The 24,536-nt window shown below is 41.4% G+C and overlaps 1 protein-coding gene and 1 long non-coding RNA gene across 3 annotated transcripts in view; one reads left to right on the top strand and one right to left on the bottom strand.

Annotated features, from left to right (window-relative positions):
* Positions 1-24,138, top strand: part of LOC140076964 (uncharacterized) — a 195,530-nt gene extending 171,392 nt beyond the window's left edge. The window contains exon 3 of the long non-coding RNA XR_011849681.1: positions 21,950-24,138. This is a non-coding gene — a long non-coding RNA (uncharacterized lncRNA). The remainder of the gene's footprint in view (positions 1-21,949) is intronic.
* The window catches only part of PBX3 (PBX homeobox 3), a 155,717-nt gene that overhangs the window by 29,593 nt on the left and 101,588 nt on the right, over positions 1-24,536 (bottom strand). The gene's annotated exons all lie outside the window — the stretch shown is intronic.

Raw genomic sequence — 24,536 nt, 5'->3', positions numbered from 1 at the left:
TTATACTCGTGGTTAAATTTCCTCCTTCTCGAGGGCAGGGCAGCTGATCACAGGGGGTAAGAGACATCAGAAGACGCATAAAGGGTCATCCCAATGTCTTCTGATTTGCAATCCCTCGGCTATTTTGCTTTTTAATCCTTGTGATATCAGCAGGATTTTGAAACCTTCATTCATACATTCCATAAACTGAGATCCAGTCCAGCAAAAGGCCAAACCAGAGAGACTGGGCTTTAACTATCTTTTGGCATATCACAGAGAAAGGAGGTCCAGCCAAAACCTTCTACACACACTGGAATCCTCAATAACATCTTGAAAGCAAAGCTGAGGTTTTCTGAAGGGGATCTCCAGTTACAAATGTCTTCAAGCAGCTTCTGAGAACTCACTGTAGTACCAGAGGATCTTATCCTCCAAAATTATTCAACACAAGTTAATGTTAGCGTTAATAAATAGTCTTTAACCTCCTGAAAATCCTAGTAAAAGATATTTATGCCTGAGTGTAAAAGTCAATACAAAAGTCAACTAGAACGGATAGAAATCTGGCACCTCACAACATGTCGTCACTATGGACCTTCTGACCTAAAATGTCCCAATGAAAGACAATCAATAGGTCAACATTTTATTCTGTAGTCTAGCCCTGGGCACAATGTCCCTGTACATTGTAAATTGTCAGTTTATGTGTAATTGTAGCCTCTGATTATTTGATTTTTGCATTGAGATTGGTTGTACATGACGGGGGAATATGCGGACCTGACTGAATGCTGTAGGTTGCCTTATCAGGCCCAGCTAGTCTCTCTGCATCAAAAAGGCAACGCAGCACTCACCAAATTGTGTGGAAACATTTTTATTCACATGGATGCGGTGCACTCGTGGTGCAGTCGTGGTGATGTTTCACGCAGATGGATCTATCTCCGGTTTGTCTCCCTTACTCTGGCAGTCGAATAATTGACTTTGGAGGTCCTGTTAGGAATCCCTGGTCTCCCTAAGCAGCTCAGCCAGGCCTAAGCTCTCCTCTGGCCGCATGGAAGTAGGCCTTATGATAGGGCTGTCCTCTGATAAAAGGACTACATTCCTGACCTGTCTGGTGATGAATGGAAGGAGGTTGAGCTTTCCATTTTTGGCTGGGTGGTGAGTGCCAGGGATTTCTTGATCCAAGCTAAGTTTCTACATCATATCTTTTTATACCCCTGAACATTATAACACTCATATGACATTGAGTCTACTGATATCTGCTTCTTCTGCCCTGTTGAGGTCGGTACCTTTATGAATTATGTATGTTCCTACCCTAAGGTTTCTCCTTTTGGTCTGAGGTTCTTGAATTAAGAGTGCTCCACTTTGATTTACCTTGCGCTGGGTCCCCCACAGTCTGTCTTCTGGGGATTATCAATAACTTGGTCATAGCCACTATGAGGAAATCTTTACCCAATTTGCTGTCTACTGTGCTCGCAAGATAGTGACAATGACTTGGAAGGTTCACAATCCACCTGTGCTGAAATATTGGGCTCTCCTTGTTAATAACTATGTCCCTCACAATCGGACAGTCTATTCAATTTGACCTAATATGGTCTAAATCAGTGGTGGTGAACCTATGGCACGGGTGCCAGCGGCAGCACTCAGAGCCCTTTCTGTGGGCACCTGGGCCATGACCCCAGCACACCAGACAGGACTCAAATAATCTTCCTGCTGTTCCAAGCAACTTAAAAGATTCTGCTTTCAGTCATATTTTGATACTTACTTCTGCAAGACTGTAGGATTAGACAGGGTCGAATTATCTTTGGAGGACCTCCTACTGGCCCCACGATTCTCTGTGTACAGAGGGAAACTGGAAAGAAGCTAAAATGATGAAAATTTTCCATCTTTCTACTGTGTTGATGTCCTCAGGAGGCCAATATGATTGAAAGTTTTTTGAACAGGGAGCAATAAGTTACTGCTTTAATTTTTGGTTGGAACCTCGCGATAAATAAGGGGGGTTTTGGGTTGCAGTCTGGGCACGTGGCCTCTAAAAGGTTCGCCATCACTGGTCTAAATGGTATGAAATTTCGCTAACTGCTGCCTAATGTCTTCCAGCATGGCCTTTGTGGGACATGGGTGGAGAAGGGAGAACTTGAGTGTGATTGGTAGTGTGTGCGAGATGTTTTGTGGATGCTGTAATCTACCTGTGTAATATTGTTTTCTCTTATTGGTATTGCATATTTCAGTGTTGGGCTATTCCTGTTGTGTAGCTATACGGTTTTCAATGTTTTTATACTGCTTTAGTTGAGGTGATGGTAGTATTGTGGTTTGGACAAAAGTAAAATTGTGTGGATTATTTTATATTCTATTAAAGGATATTAATGATACCTTTGACTTGAAGTGATAAGGAGATCTAGATTTTGGAGAGTAAGCACAGTTCAACCCATGATGAGCTAAGGCCCTATGTTTCCGTGACCCTCAACACCCTCCAAGCATGTCAATACTTAACACTTTATAGTAGATCTGTCTGCCGAATATGTTGCTCTATGAAGAAACACCATGGGACTGCTAAGGGTCTGTGCTCCTGTTAGCTGAAACAGCAGCAAATTGTCAGATGTGCTTCAAGCTTTGCTGTCCGGCTGTTTGTTTATTATGCAATAATTTTGGCACAAATTGTATTTGTGCTCCTGGAATCAATATTTCTCCTACAATATACATCATATACTACTCACTTTAACTTTCCTGTGTATAGGAAGAGACACGTATGGCCCTGTGAAGCATGTAGATCTACTGACCAGGGTCTTCTCATGTACACCAGATTACTAGAAGTCATGGGGCTCTGAAAACTGGACTATTACCAAACCTAATTTTCCGTTAGACCTTCCTTAAGGGAGCAGAAAAATGGACGGAGACGGCAGAACTATTCTTTCCGTCTGAAATAACGGGATCCTAACGGTTGTGCAAACCGACACTAACAGAAGCCATTTAATAGTTCATTGAAATTGATGTTTTAAAGGATCCATTACTATTCAGTTATCAGACGGTGTATTTGGTGTCCTCCTGGTGTCCATTGGAGGGTCTGGTTGGTGGATCCTACCACACACATTGTATAGTACATTATATAGTCTTAGGTTTACATCAACATATTCATTTCTGGGTTTCTGTTCCGGCATAAGTAATGACAAAAAAATGGAACTGGAGGGAATCCATGGACCCCTAATAATTGCTGCAGGGACCAAACATAAAACATAGGACAATGCGGCACATGGAGAAGTGTAGAATATATCTATATCTCCCCATCATTCTGCTGTGCTTTAGCGGAGGTCATGGATTTATATAGAAATAATCTTCTTTCAATACTTCACATATTAAACATAACGGTTTCCCATTTTTTTCCCCTTTAAAATTTCTTCCGCACAAAGGTGGACGCCATTAACCCTTCCTCGCCAGGCATGGCAAACGCAAGAGGAATTTCTAGGCTGCAATGTTGATAAATCTTGGCAGTACAACTGCAGTGAAATAAATCTAAATCCCAGTAAAGTGCGTGCAGCCACAGTGTATCGAGAACCTCAAATGTTTATTTCATTTCCCGGCTCAGATAAACCCTTTTTGGAGGCAGATTTATACTCCCTTTCTCCTGGCCTCCTCACAAGCTCCTTTGAATCTGATAAGAAAGTTGTAATCGCAGCACGAGATTTCTTTCCCTGGTAAACATATTTATTTTTTTATTTGGGGGCAGTAAATGTTTATGCCGGAATATTTAGTTTTGAGGGTGAAGTATATTGCTGCTTTTCTGTGGGTTTCATCGGAGATCAGAGCGTGTAAAGATGCAATTCTACCCACACGACTGCTAAATGGCCCACAGCCACAAAGCAATTCTAGGGGACCGAGGACACCGGATTTCATTTTTGCTCAACTATTTTTGGATCCTGTGGTTCATTATTGTTAAATGTATCAATCCCACAGCCGCATTTCTTCTGTGAACTTTGTTCAGATTATTCTATACTCCATTTACTTATTACTAAAATAAAGTTGAATAAACTGCAGAGGCTACTGGGGCGTGGAGAAGCCTTAGCTCCCATTGCCCGGCCAGGATATTACACGCCCCAGTGGCCTCTGCAGCTAATTTACATATTGCTAAAATAAAGGTTTTAACAAGTTAGGTTCCAGGATTATTAAATTACAGAGTAGTAATCTACAGATCTACTTCTAATCCCCATGGTAAATTTCCTATAAAGGAAATCAACCAGATAAAAACCTACAAATACTTCCCTCCGCTCCTCTCCACCTTGCCATCCATCGCTCTCTCCAGGCTGCTAATTATGCACACCCCGCACCTCCCTCTCCCAGCATGACGTCACCTTTCTCTCCTATGCTCCCAGCATGGGAAAGGGAGGTGACGAGGACGTGCATAATTAGCAGCCCAAGGCAACAAATATCTTGTCCCGGCGCTCCGTGCTGCTAATTATAACTCTCTGGTATATCAGGACTAGCAGCGGACAGCGCTAGTATCAAGGTGAAGCGGAGCGGAGGTGATTATTTATATATTTTTTTTCACGTGCGCCCCCCCCCCCCGAGTTGATTTCCTTTAAACGTTCATAATTAAAATTATGATAATATAGATGCTAAGAAAAGATTGACTGCTGGATAGAGGATAACCATCAGTCAGTTGGGGTCCATAGATAACAAGAATGGACCACTGAAGTATGGGGATCCTGCTCACATCTGACACTCCGTGAATATGCTCAGTAATAGCTGGTGCTCCTGTAGTATTTCCAACACTCATTTACTATTGAATGAAGCAGATTGAAGCATGTGCTACCTGCCACTCCACCAATCAGTGAGAACAGGACTCCCTGGATCAGTTCTCATAATTGGAAGTCTATCCACCATTGGCTAAGCCGTCGGACCACCATTGATCAGACTGTTATCCTCTATCCTGTCAAGAGGTGATGACAGTCCAATGGCCACGATGACAAGATCTTCTTCCGGTTTACCCAATACTATGCCCGGAAAGAAGTGATAATGTCCTGGAAAGATCTGGACCCCCTCGCCCTTGAAACATTGGATACTGCTTATTAATAGTATCATCTCTCATTACCGCTCAGTGTATGTCAATAGGAAATGTCCCCAAAAGTTTTAATTCATCTGGTCTAGATGGTGCGAGAATCCTTGTACTGCCCTATAGATATTCTGCCAGTGGTTTGATCTTATAATATAGGAGATTGTGTATGGTGGAATGGTTGTGTGTACGAGTGAATACGTTAACTCTTTATATTGTCAATATGCTGTACCGATTGACATGAAAATAACACACTGTGGTCAGCTGTCTTGTTAATTTGTTCAAATTTTTTGTCGTTATAAAAAATTAAAAATGCATAAATAAAAACTTTAAAAAAAAATAAAGAGGTGATGACAGGCAAAGCTAGTTTACAGACATAGAGCTCTGTTACAAATACTCATCTCCTGGCTAGAGAGAAGGGTAAGAGCAGAGAAGAGGTGAGGAGATGGGAGGAGGAAAAGAAGAAAAGAAAAGAAGAAATAGAAAGGAAGGAAAATAAGTTCCGAAGCATTATCTCTGATGTTACACAGCAATAATATTAAAGTAAATCTACAATCAAAATCTATCATGATAAACCAGGGACATTACTCATAGATCCAGGAACCGGGACTGTGGTAACCTCCTTATATTTGTTACCAAAGTCCTCCCTCCTTCTAAAATCTACTATTATAATTATGCTTATGAGCCGGAGGGGCTCTAGAGGGGGGGTATGTAACCAGAGCCCCTCCATGCTGTATCTTCTCCGGCTGTTACACTGTGCAGAAACACCTCTCCCCTCCCACTGTGTGCTGAAACTTCCTATGCTGCAGTGAGATTATAGTAGACCGAGAAAGGAGAAGAAGTGCCCCAGCAACAGCCTGTGAAGACGGAGCATAGAGGGGCTCTGGTAAGCCCCCTTTCCCCCTGTTGAAGGAAGGAGGCCATGGGTAACAAATATAAGAAGATTACCACAGTCACAAGGGCTGGATCTATGAGTAATGTCCCTGGTTTATCATGATTGTAGATTTTCTTTAATTAAATTAATTTGCTTGTCATACTAGTATAAGCAAAGTTTCATTTATGAACACTTATCGACATAAACCCTAACAGATAAAAGCTGCTGGGCACTTTGATCAGTTAAATATCAGAAGTAGGGAATGTTCAAGGTGTACAGGCCTTGATGAGTATAGTTAATGAGTAAAAAAGCATTTTGCACATGTATCTCCTATGGGCCAGCATAGGCTGTCATGTTGTGGCTTTGCTTCCAATCTCACTGCATTGCTCTCATTCTAATAATAAAAAAAACCTGGACATTTAGGATGCTTTATATAATCGCTTCTATTTAAATACGAGTCTATTAAAGTGTGCTGCGGTGCATGACACTGTGAGAGATCAGATAAAAATGGAATTTTGATAAAGATGAATATTTTTTTGCTTAAAACATGTTATCATCATCCGTCAGCACCAGGCTTCACCTAAGCCGCAATCTACTGGGGGCTTGTGAAGGAGCTATTTAATGTTTTATACCTGGTGGGCTGCAGATGTACTGTGTTTTACATTGTAAAGATAATTATTAATATATATCATATGACAATAGTGGCAAACCTATGGCATTGGAGCCCTCTCTGTGCCCGCAGACCAATCACCAGACTCGAGGTATCTTCATGCCGTCCTAGACAACCCAGGACTTAAAATTGCCATATTGGCACTTTGCAATAAATAAATGGGTTTTAATTGTAGTTTGGGCAATTGGCAGTTTTGCCATCACTGACGTATGATATATACGTTGACGCTAGGGGTTGCATTACATTATCATGTTGTGTATTCCGTTATCCTGCAGCTGCACATCCTCCCTTACCCTCTTAATCAGAGGAGGCCCATCCCTGAAAGTAGCGCTTCCCTCTCCGTTTTTTCGGTATGCCGAGCAGTACAGTAAATGGGCAGCAGTTTAATTTGTACAGTTTTATGATACTTTGATAAGAGACAATTTCATTAACTCCTGTGATGTCTCCAATGCTTCTGGCACCTTGGAAACACGCTCCATGCCAAGAAAGTTATTTATACTCTTTAGTTGGCTGCTCATTAGAAGGAGACAATTTACGAGCACAAACTGATCCGTTTAGAACATGTAGTTTTGTCTTAATTTCCATCTGTATGATTTATAGGAAGGAGGATGGGGACGTCTGCTGCGATATTGGCGTTTCGCTGAACCCCCATGTTGTCGGAGGGTATTAGAATACGAGGAAGTCTGCAATTCCAAAGTGAAGTTATTTGCAGGAGGAGCGTTATTAACGTCGGATCACGTCTGCTTCAGACTATCAGAGATCTACAGGTTTGTGCCTCGTCATCTGTGGCTGGAATATAATCCAATTAGTAAGGTGTCGGAGGGCCATCTTAAAATCTGTATATATATATAATATTTATTTTTTTTAAAACTAAAAGCAATGTGGATTTTAGGAGCGCACTATAAACCCTCTCTACAGAAAATTATGTACAGCTACATAAATCGTGACTCTTCCTCTTCAGACGGACTCATTAAAGTGATACCGAGTCTCTGGGTGGTCATAACTCTGCCGGCTGATGCTGCGGAATCACCCCGGTGCTGAGCCGCTTCTTCACCTGCTCCCTGCCTCTAATATCCCCCCTTTCTCTGTCGTGCCGCAGCCGCCTGACCTTTAAACTGATGCTAGTTTGCTCTCATGGCTGAAGTGGGAGTTAGAGACCCATAAAACCGCTTCCTCCCTCATTTTGGAGCAGTTGTAATGGCGCGGCTAACCTTTTGTAATGGCCTTGTGCGATATGGGGAGGCAGCTAAAACAAACTATATTTAACCCGTCTGCTGCCAGGTAACAACATCCGGTGCTGAGGTGAGGGCACTGAGCGCAGGAAGGAAGAAAAATCTTTCAGAATTGATGTCTGGTGGGCCTCATGCACCAATTACTCTTCTGTCTTTCCAATAGGCTTCAGACTGCTGAAGACTTGTAGTACTCAGTACCAGGAGCTATGGGAGTGCCAGGAGGACAGCTACTTCCTACTAACATTTTCTGCATGACACACGTCCGTCATATGTTGTCTGGACATACATAGGTCATGTAGTCTGTCTTATGGCACTAAACTTGCCAACTGGTTGGCCTACCCAAGTATCAATGACAAGGATATTGTCACAACATAATATCATGATGGGAATTTATTCTATAAATCTAGTATGGCATTTTATATGTTCTCATACTACAAGCTAGCCCTGACCTGATGGCTGCAGTGGAGTTATTGTAACTATAATCACTAACCTCTCTCTCATAAGCCTGAATGTGGCCATAGCCATTCAATGGATACCTGTTCATCCTACAGCTATCCCTCCCTTCCCACTATACACATGTATCCTCAGCTTAGCCAAGTAAGCATGTGTTCCCTGTGCTCAGTCATGGGGAAGGCAGAATAAAAGAGGCACAAGCTCAGATAGTCCTGAAATATTACTGTATAGGAAAATATAAGTCCTTGCTAAAATCCCAGAGAGCAGACAGGTACATCCCAGGTATAATTGCTTGAAAGAAATTTGGAATAGGAAATAGTCATCTCGCTTACTCCTACAATATGGGATGAGAGTATACAGAAGGCAGACAGATGTCTAACAACCCCCATCACATGCAAAATAAGGGATCTCATTTTATATCATCCTGAATAAAGCCAATAAAAGTTTGGGTGGGGGTGGGGAGACACTTTCCTAATCCCAAGACGCAGCCGTCCCGTATTTCTCCATAGTGCAACAAAGAATTTAATAGCCCATAACTTATTACAAGATTTTCACCATAAACCCATTCATTTTTGCCTAACATAAAGCTAATCCCTTAACATATATTGTCTCCCAGTGGAAATAAAGGGAAGAGAGAAGACTCGCTTCACACTGGCATTGATAACACAGAAAACTGCTTATCAACTCTGCCAGGAAGAAATATATCCGCTTTCAAGTCTAATTTCATTTCTAATTTATGTTTACAATATTCCTTGTGTTTATTTTCTGTTGCGACTTGCAGTCTGTTATATACACTTGGTTTGTTACCGCTGACACATCGGGGAAAGTGCCCCAGGGAGTTCTGCTTTTCACACGTAAAGTAATTAACGGGTCGTTAACACATTAACTGATTTGCATTCGACATCAGCTAAGTTAGTATAGTAATAATTACCTTATTGTATGAGCTCCACCTGCTCTCCTCCAATCGGTGTGTGAGCGCGGGTATCGATACAACCTGAGGAGGGGACTACATTCCCCAACAACTAATAGAAGCTGCCACAGATTCCTCCCCAAAAAGGAGTTCACTAAAATTATCAAACCATTATGTACACAGGATAGGGGATAAGTCTGACCATTGGGACCTGCAATTATCATGAAGAAAAGAGTCACAAGCCTTTACTTTATATGACATGCTTAACCCCTCCATTGAGATAGCAGGGGGAAGCTGTCCTAAAATTCCCATGAACAATCCTACAACCCTCATTCCCATACAAATAAGTGGACTAAATCTCACACAGACATTTTGGAAGTCAAACTAAATCCCAAGTGGAAATCTGAACAAACATGGATGATATACTCCATGGCAGTGGTTTTCTTGGTTTGAACGACCATCGTGCCAACCATCGAGCCACTTTATGCCCACATAAGGAAACATGGGTCAAGTTTAGTAGAAAGGGACTTCTACAGAGTTTGTTAAACCTACCTTTGGGTATCTTTGCTGTGCCATGCCACAGGGTAACCACCGTCTTCCCCTACATTTCATCAACAGGTTTTACAGTAACTAAAGGGACCGTGCAAATGTTAAGATTCCATATCGGTAGATAACGTCATTACTACATGTGAAAGTGTTGGACTCGGGATATAACCATCCTTCCCGACACACTGGATGGTGCCATCATGTTGAACATAGAAATGGTGCAAGCCAAAGTAGTACTACCAGATTATACTCAAGGGGCCAGCTGGAAACCATAAGACAGGAAAGGCTACGTTCTACCCTACCAAATAGTGTGCTAACCATTGTGTCCCTCTTCATGCAGAGCCCGGACATCAGTGAAGCAGATATGATGGATGTCTATCTGTCACACCTAGTCCAGGACCATGGAGTCACAGCTGGCATCACCTTGAGTAGACGGCATACAGATAGGCTGTGCCCTTTACAATCCACATACCTCATTGTGAATCACTGGTGGGTGGTGTAGTGAAATAAGCTCACCTTAGATACCAGAGCTGATGAATGGAGATGACCTTTTTTTTTTTAAGGAATGGAAGAAAATAATTTATGATTTTGGTTGTATTAAGCAGAATCTCACATTTACTAGGCCCATGTCAGAGGAGCCATAAAAGAAGTCCCATCACTTCTGAGCTGCTGCATTAAACATCTCCTCTGTCTCCTGACATCCCATTGCCTTCTACCTGATTTATCATTTCATATCAAGATTTGGGGGAGATTTAGTGATTAATATGCCAGACTTCTGGTTTTGTATGTATTTTGGGCACTTTTTGAATGTTTTTTTTTTTCCTTTGACAAAGGGGTATGGGTTAAGATGTACCCAAGCTGCAACACAAGTTACTCATCCTACAGGTCATCGAGAAATTTGGAAACACATAGGGATCATACAAATAAATGGCCATTTGTAATTTGTAATATATAAGGATATCAATTTTGATCCCTATGTACTGCATAACTATCTGTGATCAAATAGAAATCTCTGGGATTGGCATCCATGGACCAATCTTCAGTAAAGTGATGCACACATTGTATGTATTCCTGAAGCGTATAATAAGGGTATTTAAAGGAAGTGGTCTTCTCATGTTTGCCCTTGTGAGATGAGTATCTATAAGAGGAGGAGGAGCGGGTCCTTCTACTATACAATGGCACATAAGTGGCTGTCAGTATATGATGAGTGTCTGGATCCAACCATCTCGGCCTTAAAGCGGAATTGAAACTTATTGTGCCGTCTGCTCTTCATCCATGTATCCCAGGGTCTTGTGTCCTCTCCAGCTTTCCATTGGCATTACAATGCAGTGGCCTGATTTTGGTAATTGAGGAGGAAGAGTGAGCGGAGATGAAGATGGGGAGGCAGCGTATAACGATTTTCAAGGTAATTCGTTATTCAGACCCCGAGAGAAACATGCAAATCTACTGCTGAGCAACTACTTATTAAATGCCCCAGGCCCATACTGTACACAGAGAGCTGCCCTGGTCTTTGGAGAACATGCTAATTAGATGGACAGAGATGCCGAAAAATCGCAAACCAGGTCAAGCAGCAGAAATCCTCCAGGAGGGGTCTGGACGCTACCCCTCTTCAAAAAAAAAGGAAAAAAAACAGGACAGAATAAATTATGTGTGTCCTGCGGAATTGAAATTGACGGAACGGTTAAAGTTTAGAGCTTAACGTGATTGCAGTGGACTTGTGATATAATACTATGAATAAAACATTATGTGAAATCCCAATCTGAAATTAAACTCGCCCTGGGTTATATCTGTCTTTGCTATCTGCATAGAAGATGAGGCTGTTTTGTAAATTAAAGCTAATATTCTGCACTCCGAGAATGGTATGTGGGAGTTTATATCCGTGACTCGGCTCGCCCCTCTGCCGCTAAATCTTTTTATCAGATGTTTTCCTGCTTTTCTTTATCTGCGTTTTGAAGAATAAGGATATGTATTTAGTAGCTAATAAAATGGCCGGGATTATGAGCCCTGAAATGACTTTATAGAAATAACATGCGGCTAGCATGACACAAGGTTTACAGGATTATCCCGATGATGTTAAAGGGATGATTTCAGGACGTCATCTGCCGGAATCTTTTTGAAACTTTTCCCTTTTCTGTCCTATACCTCTACTGAAGCTCCTTACAAATCCCTCAGAGCAGATCCGTCTGTTCTACATGTAATTAACACATATAGGACCATGTTGGGTTAAAAGTGATTTTTAACATTCACCAACGATTCTGCACCTGATTTCACTTTCTCATCTCCCCATGAAATAAAACAGTTAATGCGCTAATTACAGTAATTAAGTGTTGCCAATTTAATTACAGCTGAGAGTATTAACGGCGGTAACATTTGGTGGGAGTGCAGAATAAGAACCTTCCGCGTACAGCCTCCGCACACAGGCACCTAATGGGCACCTCCTACGCCCCCCTCATCCCCTCACGCTTCTGAACTGACACTACAGTGATAGGTTGCAAAACTTGTCAGGCGTCAAGCAGGAGGCGGCTAATTAGCTGCTAGGTTAATGAGTGTGATGGCTCTTGACAGCGTTTTGTTACGGCTTGTGCTGTATTTAAACAATAAATGATTGCTTAAGTGTGACTGAGACAAGACGATCATAACAACTCCTAGGATTGGGGAGTCTAAGGACAATCTGAGACGCCAAGGGTGACATAGGTCATGTGTCATCAGGATGGACACCGTACAATCACAATTGGGATTCTTTTTTGGCGAAAATGTCAATGGAATTCTGATATGGAGTCTATCATCATCCAGGGAAACCCAGCAGAACATCATGTAGATGTTAGTGGTGGCATCCATCGCCATACTTCAGAGTAGACTACCCCCAGTAATGGAGAACAAAGACAACTCCAACCAGTTTGAAATGAAAAATGGATCTAGTATGGCACAAACCAATTCTAAAATCGCCCATCTGACCAGTAACCAGCATTAGTGGAGGATTATTTAGTAAAATTTACCCATGTAATTTGTTTTACTTTTGACAGCTTTGAAGTTGGCAACACAAAAAGTGTAAGAAAGTGACTAAATTCACTAGTTTGGGACAGATCTGCACCACTGATTGTATGACGATGGTCCATTACCATTGGATCTTTGGTTGTCCAATAACTTTTCCCTGTGATCAGCTGTGATCTCCTGGGGTACATAGGAGTAGGTGTGGACGTCCTGTAACTTCCGAGAAATGGATTGATTCTTCATAAACTGGTGTGAGCTAAGCAATCCTACAATCAGCTTCCCGTTGTACTGTACCCATGGGGCGCCTCCATTTGTTCATATAATCATATATACGTAGTCTCCGTCTGATACTGCCCGTGTCATGATGCAGATGAGGACACTAGAAGTTTCTTGCCGCTGTCAGATGAACATTTGATTTTTCTATTAATGCAGTATAATCAGGCACATGCCGTTAAATGAAATTATAAAGGAACATGGAAATTGATTAAATCTCGATGAGATCTGTAGGACTGGTTAGTGATGATCTGGCACTGGGATACAGTACAAGTGTATGATATCTATGAGTGCATAAAGCCGTGGTCACTCTCATCTGGATAATGGACTTACCTTATGCAGCTCATTAATAGGAGTGTTTCTTTGTGTATTAAATGGTGGACTTCGACCCACGTGGAATTAATGAGTCTCCGTCGCTGAGATGTGCCAAACTGGAGTCAAGTCATTAGTACCAGACACAAGAAGTGCATTAGCGGGAATAGCTGCCGGCTCCTATAGACGGGTTTATGGATGGCCATGGGACAATGGCACCCCTGCAGCACTGCCTTGTCCCCAAGTGCCCGGTCATATCCATCTATTTTTTCCTTTGTTTTTTTTCTATAATCCGATGTAAAGAGTATAATAAGATACACATCCTCGAATCCGGCTTTTGTATCAACCTATTCTCTTCCTGCATGAAACCATGACACTAAGTTAATTAAACCATTGACAGGCTGCAGTCCACAACACAAGTACTAGGTGGCCGAAATATATAGGATCACTGTATCACACAACGTGAGGAGATCGTGTGAGACTGAAAAGCCGCTCATCCCAGGAGACACATATGTGCACATGTCTAGCCTAGAGGGGAAAGTTAAGAACAGACTGATTTGTAAGCTCTCCAGTGATCTGGTTTTGGGAGTGTAATATGGCCAATCCATTGGTTTTTTTTGTTTTCTTTTTTTATAGGCAGACAAGCCACAACCCCAAGTGTCTAGTAGTGGCCTCCAAGCCTGTAAATACTCAGCTGGGCTCATGTGTATGGGTAGTTGGGATTGGTCAGCTGAATGCCTAATGTATATGGGAAGACTTACATTATGCAGCTAGACTCGTAATGTGGGCTGAGGATTGTGGTATATCTTATACTTCATGCCCCTGCCATCCAATAGAAAATGGCACAACTTGCACATAGTGCTATAGCTGTCTCTTTAGAGACCTTGTGCTTTGTTTATTGTCAATTCCCAAAGACAAGTTTCTTAAATATACACATTCTCAAATTCACTGTTATTAACAAAATACAGCATTTCACAGATATAATTTCAACCTCTCTCCATCAGTCCTGGTGTACATAATTTTGGTTGGCCCTGAACCCGACACTGGATACTCTGAGTTTAGGGTCGGCAGACATATTGTTCTCCTGTTTGATGCTGCACTCTACCTCTAGCCCCCACCCTTGCATTCCAGGACGAGCTCACACACACACACTGACTTCCTGCCAACAGCAATAATCGTAAGGAGAGTAAAGCTACAGGCAGATAAGATGTATGCATGTATAGCTGTAATGGTAAAGCTGAGAATGTCATGTGTAATATGCACCTAATGGATCTCATCATCTGTCATCTGTCTCATCTCTCTCAATATATGTCAGATACGAGTACAATGTTCAGAAGCTAAATGAAAGTGCATATAAACCTTTACTCGGATAATCTAACCACATTGTCACCATACAGACTAGAGGAATCCTGAAGTGTCTGCTTAGAGAGACCCTGCCCATACACAATAAAATTGTAAAGCGTAAAATTGTAAAGTAAGGGGGTTAAAAATTATCTTTCTATGTAACCACCACTAGGGGGTTGAAATTTGAGAATTGGGCAAACACTATGTCTATGTTTAAGTTATTCCAAAAAATAGCAGTATGACACCAGCCTAACAAGTAGCTGAAATAAATGTACACGTTAAGTCACAGAATACCAGTAATACAGATGTACAAGAGGTTCTTGGAAAATGACTGTATGTCACTTTATGGCTGGAAGTAAAATCCCTCATTTATGATCAGAGGAAACAACTCCCTTTTCAGTAAGAGATGCTTTATATCCGATAATGACTATTATTATGTCTTATTATGACTTCTGTTATCACCAAATGCAAACCTTTTCCCAATTTTGTGATTTCTAAAAAAATCTTTTCTTACCGTATATTTATTTTACTGTCTGGTGATGTCCACATCGTGTTCATTGTAAAGGTCAGAATGGGATTGCATTGCTTCGAATATCGGACACTCACATATTATACAGTATAGTAGACTCAACTGTGTGGTATAGTTTTATACAGATAATTTTTTGCATATTTTTTGCATTTCAAACATGATAGCCTTTCTTCACCTCCAGCATATTGCACACATATATATTATATATCTACAAAACGGCTGTAGCCAATCACGTGTGAGGGATTAAGAATCTCTGGGAAGCAGGGGCGTAACTAGGAGAGGCAGGGCCCCACAGCAGACTTCTGAATGGGGCCCCCTACCCCCTCAGAAAATATTCATATTTGTGTACTCACACGTTTATACACTGATATATACATTTATATACTTACACAGTTCTGTCCCAGTAGCTGCTGACCACATGGGGGAATTAGAGAGGAGAGATCCCTAGTCCTGCCTTACTGCTGTTACCTCTCTCTCCCCTGACATTCCTTATCTGAGCTGCAGATTCATGCTGTGTACTGTGGAGGATGTGCACTGTTATATACACATTGGGACTTATTTACTAAGGATCCGAGGACGCACTATCGTCGCACTTCCTGACATTTTCGGGGATTACAGGGCTGTGACAGGTATTTAACTGGGGATTGTGTCGCACGCAATCAGATTTTGGCACAGCTGCTCTAGCTTTCATGTGACACAAATCAGGGGGCGGGCCGTCAGACGATCCAACTGATTCGGACTGAGCGCGGGAATTAACTTTCAAATTGTGTCGCAAGATCAAGCAGTTACATGCACCAGGAAGAAGAAGGTGAACATTGGAGGACCTGAGCGGGGAAGCGACACGTGCAAGATATCGGGTGCGCGATCTTCGTGAATCGCGGCAGAGTTCATGATCGTTGGACAATGCACTTTGGGGAACTCCTCCGGACGGGTGAGTATTGTCCACTATGCTGTGCCAAGTGCAGTATAATATGTATATAAAGGTGCACATCCTCCATTCTTTAGAGTGTAAGGTCAGATGCCGGTGCTCCCTGACACTCTGGGCCCCAATAAAGCTGTAAGTAGTGAAATTATGCCCATGCTGGGAAGGGGCCCCCCACGTCATAGACTGATCCTTAGAATAGGTCATCAATACCTGACTGGAGGGAATTGGATACCTGGCACCCCCAGCATGCTATGTAAACTCAGAGAAGTGTGTCAGTCTCTTCACTGTTCACCAAGTAACACAGCGCCATACACTGTATAGTGGTGGTACTTAGTATTGCAGCTCAGCTCCATTCATTTGATTGTAATGAAGGAGAAGCAGAGCTTACTAGAGCGCTGTTGGTCCCTTACTTATCTACTAACCCTGGAAAATGAGGTGGTTCTTAAATGTCCTTACACAGGGCAACCCCAATACGGACACATAACGTACGTGTCATCTTTGGTTCAGGTACCAGGTATAACCTATACATAAGAGAGGCGCGGTTTCTAGATTACAAGAAAAAAAGCATCCCCTTTGTTTCTAAACTGATACAACCCCAACATTACAGCATCACACGAGATATAAAAAATTTCAGTTCATCCCTTTGTAATTATCTATTTTTAATAATATGTATCAGGCTATGTAACAGGCGTTCGGGTGCACTCCCGATTTATAAGGGCATTTCCACTTATCTGCAGTACTGCTGCTCAAATGACATTTTCCAGCTCGAGTGAAAAAAAAAAATAAGATGAAAAAAAAAATAAAATAAATAATAATAATTTATAGAGATATTTTTTACAGCTCTTCACACTGCCGAGCTATTTCCTTTCCCACACACCAGCAAAAGTCCATTTTCACAACGGCTATAAAGCGGCATGTTCAGAGCCAGTAAAACAACTCAATAAATAGCCGTGCGTAGCATAGCTGTCTGCTATCTTTTGCTCAATAAAAACAGAGGTGAAGTGCTTATTTTCATCGCTGCACTATAAGAAGACAGAAGCATTATGACTGCTCATACATTCTGACTATCATTTGCCACAAGCTATATCTGTCAGCATTAAATAAAGCTGCATTATAAATGTAAACAAAACTCGCACATCTACAAAATGAGCTGTCCGCCATTGCTGTAGGCGCAGAACTCAGCCTGCTTATTGACTCAGCCGCTCGGGTTTATTTATTCCTGTACACAGCCATGCATTTACTTTGCCCGATCAGCAGAGTGCGTTGGCAGCGGGGAACCTGTCTGCTTTGTGGGGCTGCGGGAGGTGGAAGGGGAGGTGGCGGGGGGTCTATTCACACGAACAAGGGGATGTGTCTGTGATGTCAGGGAATTAGGATGACATCTCTAAATTACTTGTGTATGATCAAACCAAATAAATCAATGCTAAAATGTATAATTTGCACAAGCTACAGATGTAGCAGAGCTGGCTGTGTTTTGAGCGTGTTCACATTTACGCTATACCACATACCCCAAATCATACCCGATTTGCACCATTTTTCCCTGGATAGTGTCCGCAGTGTCCTACAGATATCACACAGGTGTTAATTGTAAAAAGATTTTTTTTTTTTTTTTTTAAAGTATACTGCAAAGTAGAGATGGTGGAATCATCAAAAGCTTTGCTAAATTTTTCAAGAAGATTCACTTCCGTTGTTACACCAATTCTCCAGAAAAATGGAGCATGAACCCCACCCCCCCAGGTTTTTAATGAAAAGCTCTTATCTAGTTTCATTCATTTATTTTTTGGTAAATTTTTTTTTTTTCAAATTTCCTTTTTTATCTTCTCACCCACCCTAAGTTTTGGGCTGAGTGTCGGAAATATTTTACAAGTGACGTGAGTTGTACCGAATCAACAAAATGTATTTTTATAATGTAAAAATATGTATTTTTTGTAATGGGGTGACGTCTGACCTCAGAGAGTGGGAGGAATACGATTGCTCTCCCTCCTTATAATACGATTATATGGACTTATATGGAGATACATTAAACAAGCAGTGACAGGAGTCCAGGCGTTGGGGCAAACACGCTGGTTCTTACCTGTAAAATAGCCCGGTTATTGGGCGCCATGGGTGGTCCGGGCTATGGATGACTATAGATGGCACACCACTGTCTCACTATGTCCTTACAGAAACCGTAATGTAGGATCGGACAACTGTATAAGCTTAGATTTACCAGTGATATTTTATGATCAGCGTTGCACAAGAATAGCCTAATGACACGTTCAGCTCTACTACATCCGTACATAAATACACACACACATATATATAGATCTATCACAAAGAAAGCAACTATTACCGATCCAAAGCAAATACTCCAGTCTCAGCCTTAAATCATTTCAATTCCTATTTCCAAGTATAATTTAATCTTTCTCGGCGACACTTGATGCTTACTTCATCACAGCGTAATGACAGATTAAAAACTTGTTGAATTAAATATTAAAGAGGACCCTGGGCACTGCTGCATTCTTACAGAATAACACAGATTGGAGATGAAATAAGAAACCCCAGTGCATATTTTATACCAAAACGCAAAGAATACAGAGATTTCTCCTCCAGGCCACCTACTTTGTAATAAAACGTGCGGCAAGTTTATCTAGGGAGGCTACGATGGCGGATTGTATTATAGACTATCATCCGACTCCCATCACTGCAAACGGCTACACGGCTCCGATGTCAGGACTAATAAGTGTCATGTGATTTAGCGGGGGTCATCCCGAAACGCACAACGTGGGAGGGGAACAGCCAGGCTCTACACGCCTCATATCAAGCATACAGCATGGGGACATTACAGGGAATTAATACACAGATCATTCAGGGTCATCATCAAAATGGAATAGAACATGATAGATACTGGACAAGAGGAAGATGATGGACAGAAGACAGACTCATCCATGGATTTTGACTCAACCCATCATTTAAAAAATAATCTCCAATATTTGAATAATAAAAAAAAACCCACCCAGTTGCAACATTTCGGCTCACCATCATAATCCTTTCGCAACTTTAGGGCGTCCTGCCTGTTTTTGCATATTTTAAATACCGTAATTTGAAATACATTTATGTCTTACTATTATATTTCTCATTTTCTATACTCATAGTTCTTCATCTATCTGTTATTTATCTAATACATATATCCTATGAAAATTAATAGAAAGAGGTAGATGATAGAAAGTAAAGACAGACAGGATGAGTAGATAGACAGATATGGGATGGATAGTTGGGTATTTGGACAGATCGGTATATGGATAGACAGATGTGGGAAGGATAGTTGGGTATTTGGACAGATCGGTATATGGATAGACAGATGTGGGAAGGATAGTTGGTTATTTGGACAGATCGGTATATGGATAGACAGATGTGGGAAGGATAGTTGGGTATTTGGACAGATCGGTATATGGATAGACAGATATGGGAAGGATAGTTGGGTATTTGGACAGATCGGTATATGGATAGACAGATATGGGATGGATAGTTGGGTATTTGGTCAGATCGGTATATGGATAGACAGATATGGGATGGATAGTTGGGTATTTGGACAGATCGGTATATGGATAGACAGATATGGGATGGATAGTTGGGTATTTGGTCAGATCGGTATATGTATAGACAGATATGGGAAGGATAGTTGGTTATTTGGACAGATCGGTATATGGATAGACAGATTATGGGATGGATAGTTGGGTATTTGGACAGATCGGTATATGGATAGACAGATATGCGAAGGATAGTTGGTTATTTGGACAGATCGGTATATGGATAGACAGATATGGGATGGATAGTTGGGTATTTGGTCAGATCGGTATATGTATAGACAGATATGGGAAGGATAGTTGGTTATTTGGACAGATCGGTATATGGATAGACAGATTATGGGATGGATAGTTGGGTATTTGGACAGATCGGTATATGGATAGACAGATATGCGAAGGATAGTTGGTTATTTGGACAGATCGGTATATGGATAGACAGATATGGGATGGATAGTTGGGTATTTGGACAGATCAGTATATGTATAGACAGATATGGGAAGGATAGTTGGGTATTTGGACAGATCGGTATATGGATAGACAGATATGGGATGGATAGTTGGGTATTTGGACAGATCAGTATATGGATAGACAGATATGGGATGGATATGTGGACATATACATTTCAGCTCCTTAATCAGAAGCCTTTCTCACGCTTGAGCCGAAACGTAGCCCCTCGGGAATAATGTAACATTTTTATTTTTTTTTTACATTTTGGTGTCGCCAAAATGTTTTTTGGTTATTCTATTTTAAGGACATATCAAATGTGGGTTGTGCATCTAAACTAAATTTACTGGTGCAGCTGGAGGTTTTTGATAGAAGACACAGTAGATAGATAATAAAATAGATATGTGATGGATGGATAAATAGGAGACAGACAGAGGGCCTGACCAAAGACAACGCTAATAAGAATAAGAAAAAATAGTCTATTTATATAGCGCCATCATATTCTGTAGTGCTTTACAACTCCTAAACAAAGATGTAGAAGATAGACAGCAAGAATAGAGCAGAAGTTTGAACAAATTAATTTTTCAGTCCTTATCAGATTCTATCATTTCACTTATCTCCCTTTTTATTATAGAGGTTTTCTGAATCCAATTTTCTAAATCTGTAAGGTAATTGGGTGTTACTATTGACCCAACTCATGAATAAAGTAAAGCTGCACAGATCGTCTCTTTATGAAGAGCCTATGAAATCCATAGATTTAAAGCCTATAGATTCCAATTGATATATAATACCTCATCTACACAAGCAAAAGTGGGCATTTTTATTAAAAATGTAGTTCCCATAGTCAAACTGTAGAAAATACATCAGCTTCCTATGTAGAGCAGCTCTATAGACATCTAGGATCTATAGGGGGTGTGTGGCTATGGATACTACTATAGAAGACGAGTTGTGCTGTCATCTGCTCCTGGATGTATAATGAATGAGTGCACAGCGCCGGAGTCACCATAGGGGGGCAGGAGGCTCAGATCTGTAGCAATGGCTTCTGGGAGCAGGCCGGAGGTGGTCCTTGGTGTTGCTGAGACTGCAAAATAAATCTGAGAACCTGCACAGCAGGACGGACGCTGTGTACAGAGTGACGCAAAAGAAAACCTGCTCCTACCCCCTGCAAGCATCCAGCACTGTTCACACTATACTTCATCACAGCATCAGGTAAAAATACACTTCATTACAGAATACACTTCTGGTACTTTAGATTTATCTCAAAGGATTATCTGGACCCCATGAAAACCATTATACATCAATGGATCAGAACATAATAAATAATATAATAAACATAATAAATAATCTAACTATTCATTTTGATTATTAAAATGTATAAAAATAGTGGTTAATTCACAGGAACCATGAAAGGAGGATTATGTTTTCAGAAAATATCGGGGTATTCTCATCTCACAGTGCATTGGAAACCATAGTGCATCAACACCAGCCAGAATAGGGGTTCAGAGGACCCAGAAGTGGGTCCTGCATCCAGAGGCCTCTCTTAAAGGAAATCTACAATTAAAATCCATCATGATAAACCAGGGACATTACTCATAGATCCAGGCCCCGTGACTGTGGTCATCTTCTTATATTTGTTATCCATGGCCTCCTTCCTGCTAAAATCAACTTTTACAATTATGCTAATGAGCCAGGAGGGCTAACCCTTGCCCCTCTGTGATCTGCCTTTAATACACCCCATTATTGTATTAGCCTTGGCAGGAGATGCCTGGCACAGATTGATGAAGTTTACCGTCTACCATATTGTTTTTTCTGCTGCAGTTTTACCAAGTGTTTCATTTATTAATACAAGTTTAGCTTTTGTTTCCTCAGCCCAAGTGCATAATATGGTTAAACAAGCTCATTACAGAAGACAACCCTGAGGAAGGCAATAGATTTCAACCAAAAAGCTGGAATACTCCTGCGCCCCCAGTTGTCTGGAGATGCATTTGCATTCTATCGCTCCAATACAAATTCTATGGAACTGCTGGTTCAGGATCTTCAGGAGTCTAATCGTCCCATAACACTCAAACCTCAAGTCATTCCTGGTGGACCCTCCATCACTTATGAGCTCCCCTGAGTAGAAGTACAAAGATGCAATTCTGAAGGAGCTGAAAAATCTTTTAAGATAGTAACCAACCAGCACTAGTCTTCCCAATATCTAATAGGTGGAATGATATGTAACAAGCACATTCTGCAAGATGGAGCCGGAGGACGTGAAGTAACTGGGATCTCAATCATAATGTGTCCATGACAATGACTCCAGTTGCTTCCTGTGTTCACATGGGAGATCACTTTGTTTTACTTAAATTACATTATATTGTATTTAGCTGAGGGTCAAGAGGTTACAGAGACAGCAGTGAGAAATGTCTCCAATACACAGATACTTTACTATGGCCTTCCACTTGTACCTGCATAATAAGGTTTTGGTGGCTGCTTTGGGTTTCAATAGTCTGTAACCTAAAAGTAGCTACATGAAACGAGTTTGCCCATTAGGTATAGGATGGTTCATCAATATCAGACAGACCCTTATTGATGAGCTGATCAACACAGAGAACAGATCTGAAAGAGCAGCTCCATGGTCCGTCAGGGGTAACTGCAGCTGGGCAGACGGTGAAGTGTCTGGACTGACCCCATACTGATGGCCTAGCCTCGAGACCTGTTATCAGTAGTTGGGAGATTGTATTATATATAACTCATCTACTTCTAGTACACATCAATGTCTTGTCTTTTAGTTGGATTTGTGCACTTCTCAGAACTGTGTCCTCTGCCGGAGTTAGTATAACTCAACACAATGTGGCCAAATGCCGAGTAATTTATAAAGTAAGGATCTTCAAAGCTGTGAAAGTATAGCCACACAGAGAAAGTATAGCCACACCATGTTTCCATATATACAGACAGGGCACTGAGCTTGAAAGGGAACTACAGGAGACAACATTTGGTCACTGCTAGAGAGGCCAGAGGGGTACATTTAATTCTTTTAACACCATGTCCATTAAAACCGCATTACCTTTGGGTTAGATATGCTATGGTATAATGGTACTGTCTGTGCTATCTACGAGCCCCCATACAGGCGACATCTACGAAGGCCATCCTCTGTATGTGAAGGGGGGATTTGTTGCCCACTAAAGAAGACCATGGTAAAGGCGGTCTACAAAACAAAGTATTGTTAACAAGGATATTTTAGGCTATATATATATGTTTAGATCTACATCAAAGACTCTGATAAGTCGACTCTGATCAGTCGGTTCTGCCAAGGTGTAAGTCAATGGCTTTGGGCCTTGTGCTCTCCATATAGTACACAATCCATACTACAGATGTGAATAGAAGCTTATAACCCTATAATAATAACATCTGTTTATTAATCACAGGAATGAAAGAGATAGATTATACTGGAAAGTGGGCTATGTCTCCAGCCCCCAGCGTCCATCACATTATATAGGAAATATACATATATTAATAAAGAAAAAATACAAGAGGAACATATTAAAACCATTGGGGAAATGAGCTTGATATCCTAGTGGTAGAGTAGGTGAGAATCCCCGGAGATGCTATATGCGGCAGCTCATTGATTTTATTCTTGATGGGGAGCTATTAAACCAGCAAACACACTGACCTTGTGAGCAGAGGCAGGAGCCATATAAAAGCTTTAATATCAGCGCTCACTAGTGCAGAATAAGAGGACGCCAAGCACCGGCACCGCGCTCACCAAACACAGGCAGCACCTGGACTCCTGTCAGGATACTTATCATCCAGCCGCCTGCTATATGTGACTGTGTGCTCATGGAGGATTGTTTCCTCTCACTGCTGGTGGTGGAGGAGGGTGCTGCATGTCCGAAAATTCCGGAATCACTGGATGGACAATATTGTAATATGTAAGACAGGCCTAATAGGACCATTCTGCAACCCGTAACTAATCATGTAAACATTTCCGACTTTAAGGAATATTCCAGATAAAACTGAAGCCCTCTTCCAGGTATTTTTAGGAATACCACATGTACTGCTCTGTTAACAAATCTGTTAAGAAGCCATAACAGCTATGACATATTCAATAAAAAAAAAAGATTTTGATCTCATTGATTTATGACACCAGATTTGTCACAGTGGCTGATACTTTCACTCTGCCATGTGCTTGTCGACCACAGCCCAGGCAACAATACAGTAGCGCACTGGATAGGAAGGACGAGCGCTGCTCTCCATAGCAAGCCATGGCTCCTCGCCATAAACACAGGAATAGATAGAGTATGTTCTATCATTTTCCCGTGCATGGCACGGTACTGTGGCACAGGTGTGTGTGTGTGTGAGCACTGTACAGCAACCGCGCGCCATAACCATCCATACAAGTCCCCACAATGACAGTGTGGAAAGGTCTCTCTCGTCTCACCACCATATTGGTTGGCCTTCTTTGTTGCAAACTTTT

The sequence above is a fragment of the Engystomops pustulosus genome, chromosome 9 (assembly GCF_040894005.1).
Source record: "Engystomops pustulosus chromosome 9, aEngPut4.maternal, whole genome shotgun sequence".
NCBI lineage: Eukaryota > Metazoa > Chordata > Amphibia > Anura > Leptodactylidae > Engystomops > Engystomops pustulosus.
This window is presented reverse-complemented; position numbering and strand designations above follow the sequence as displayed.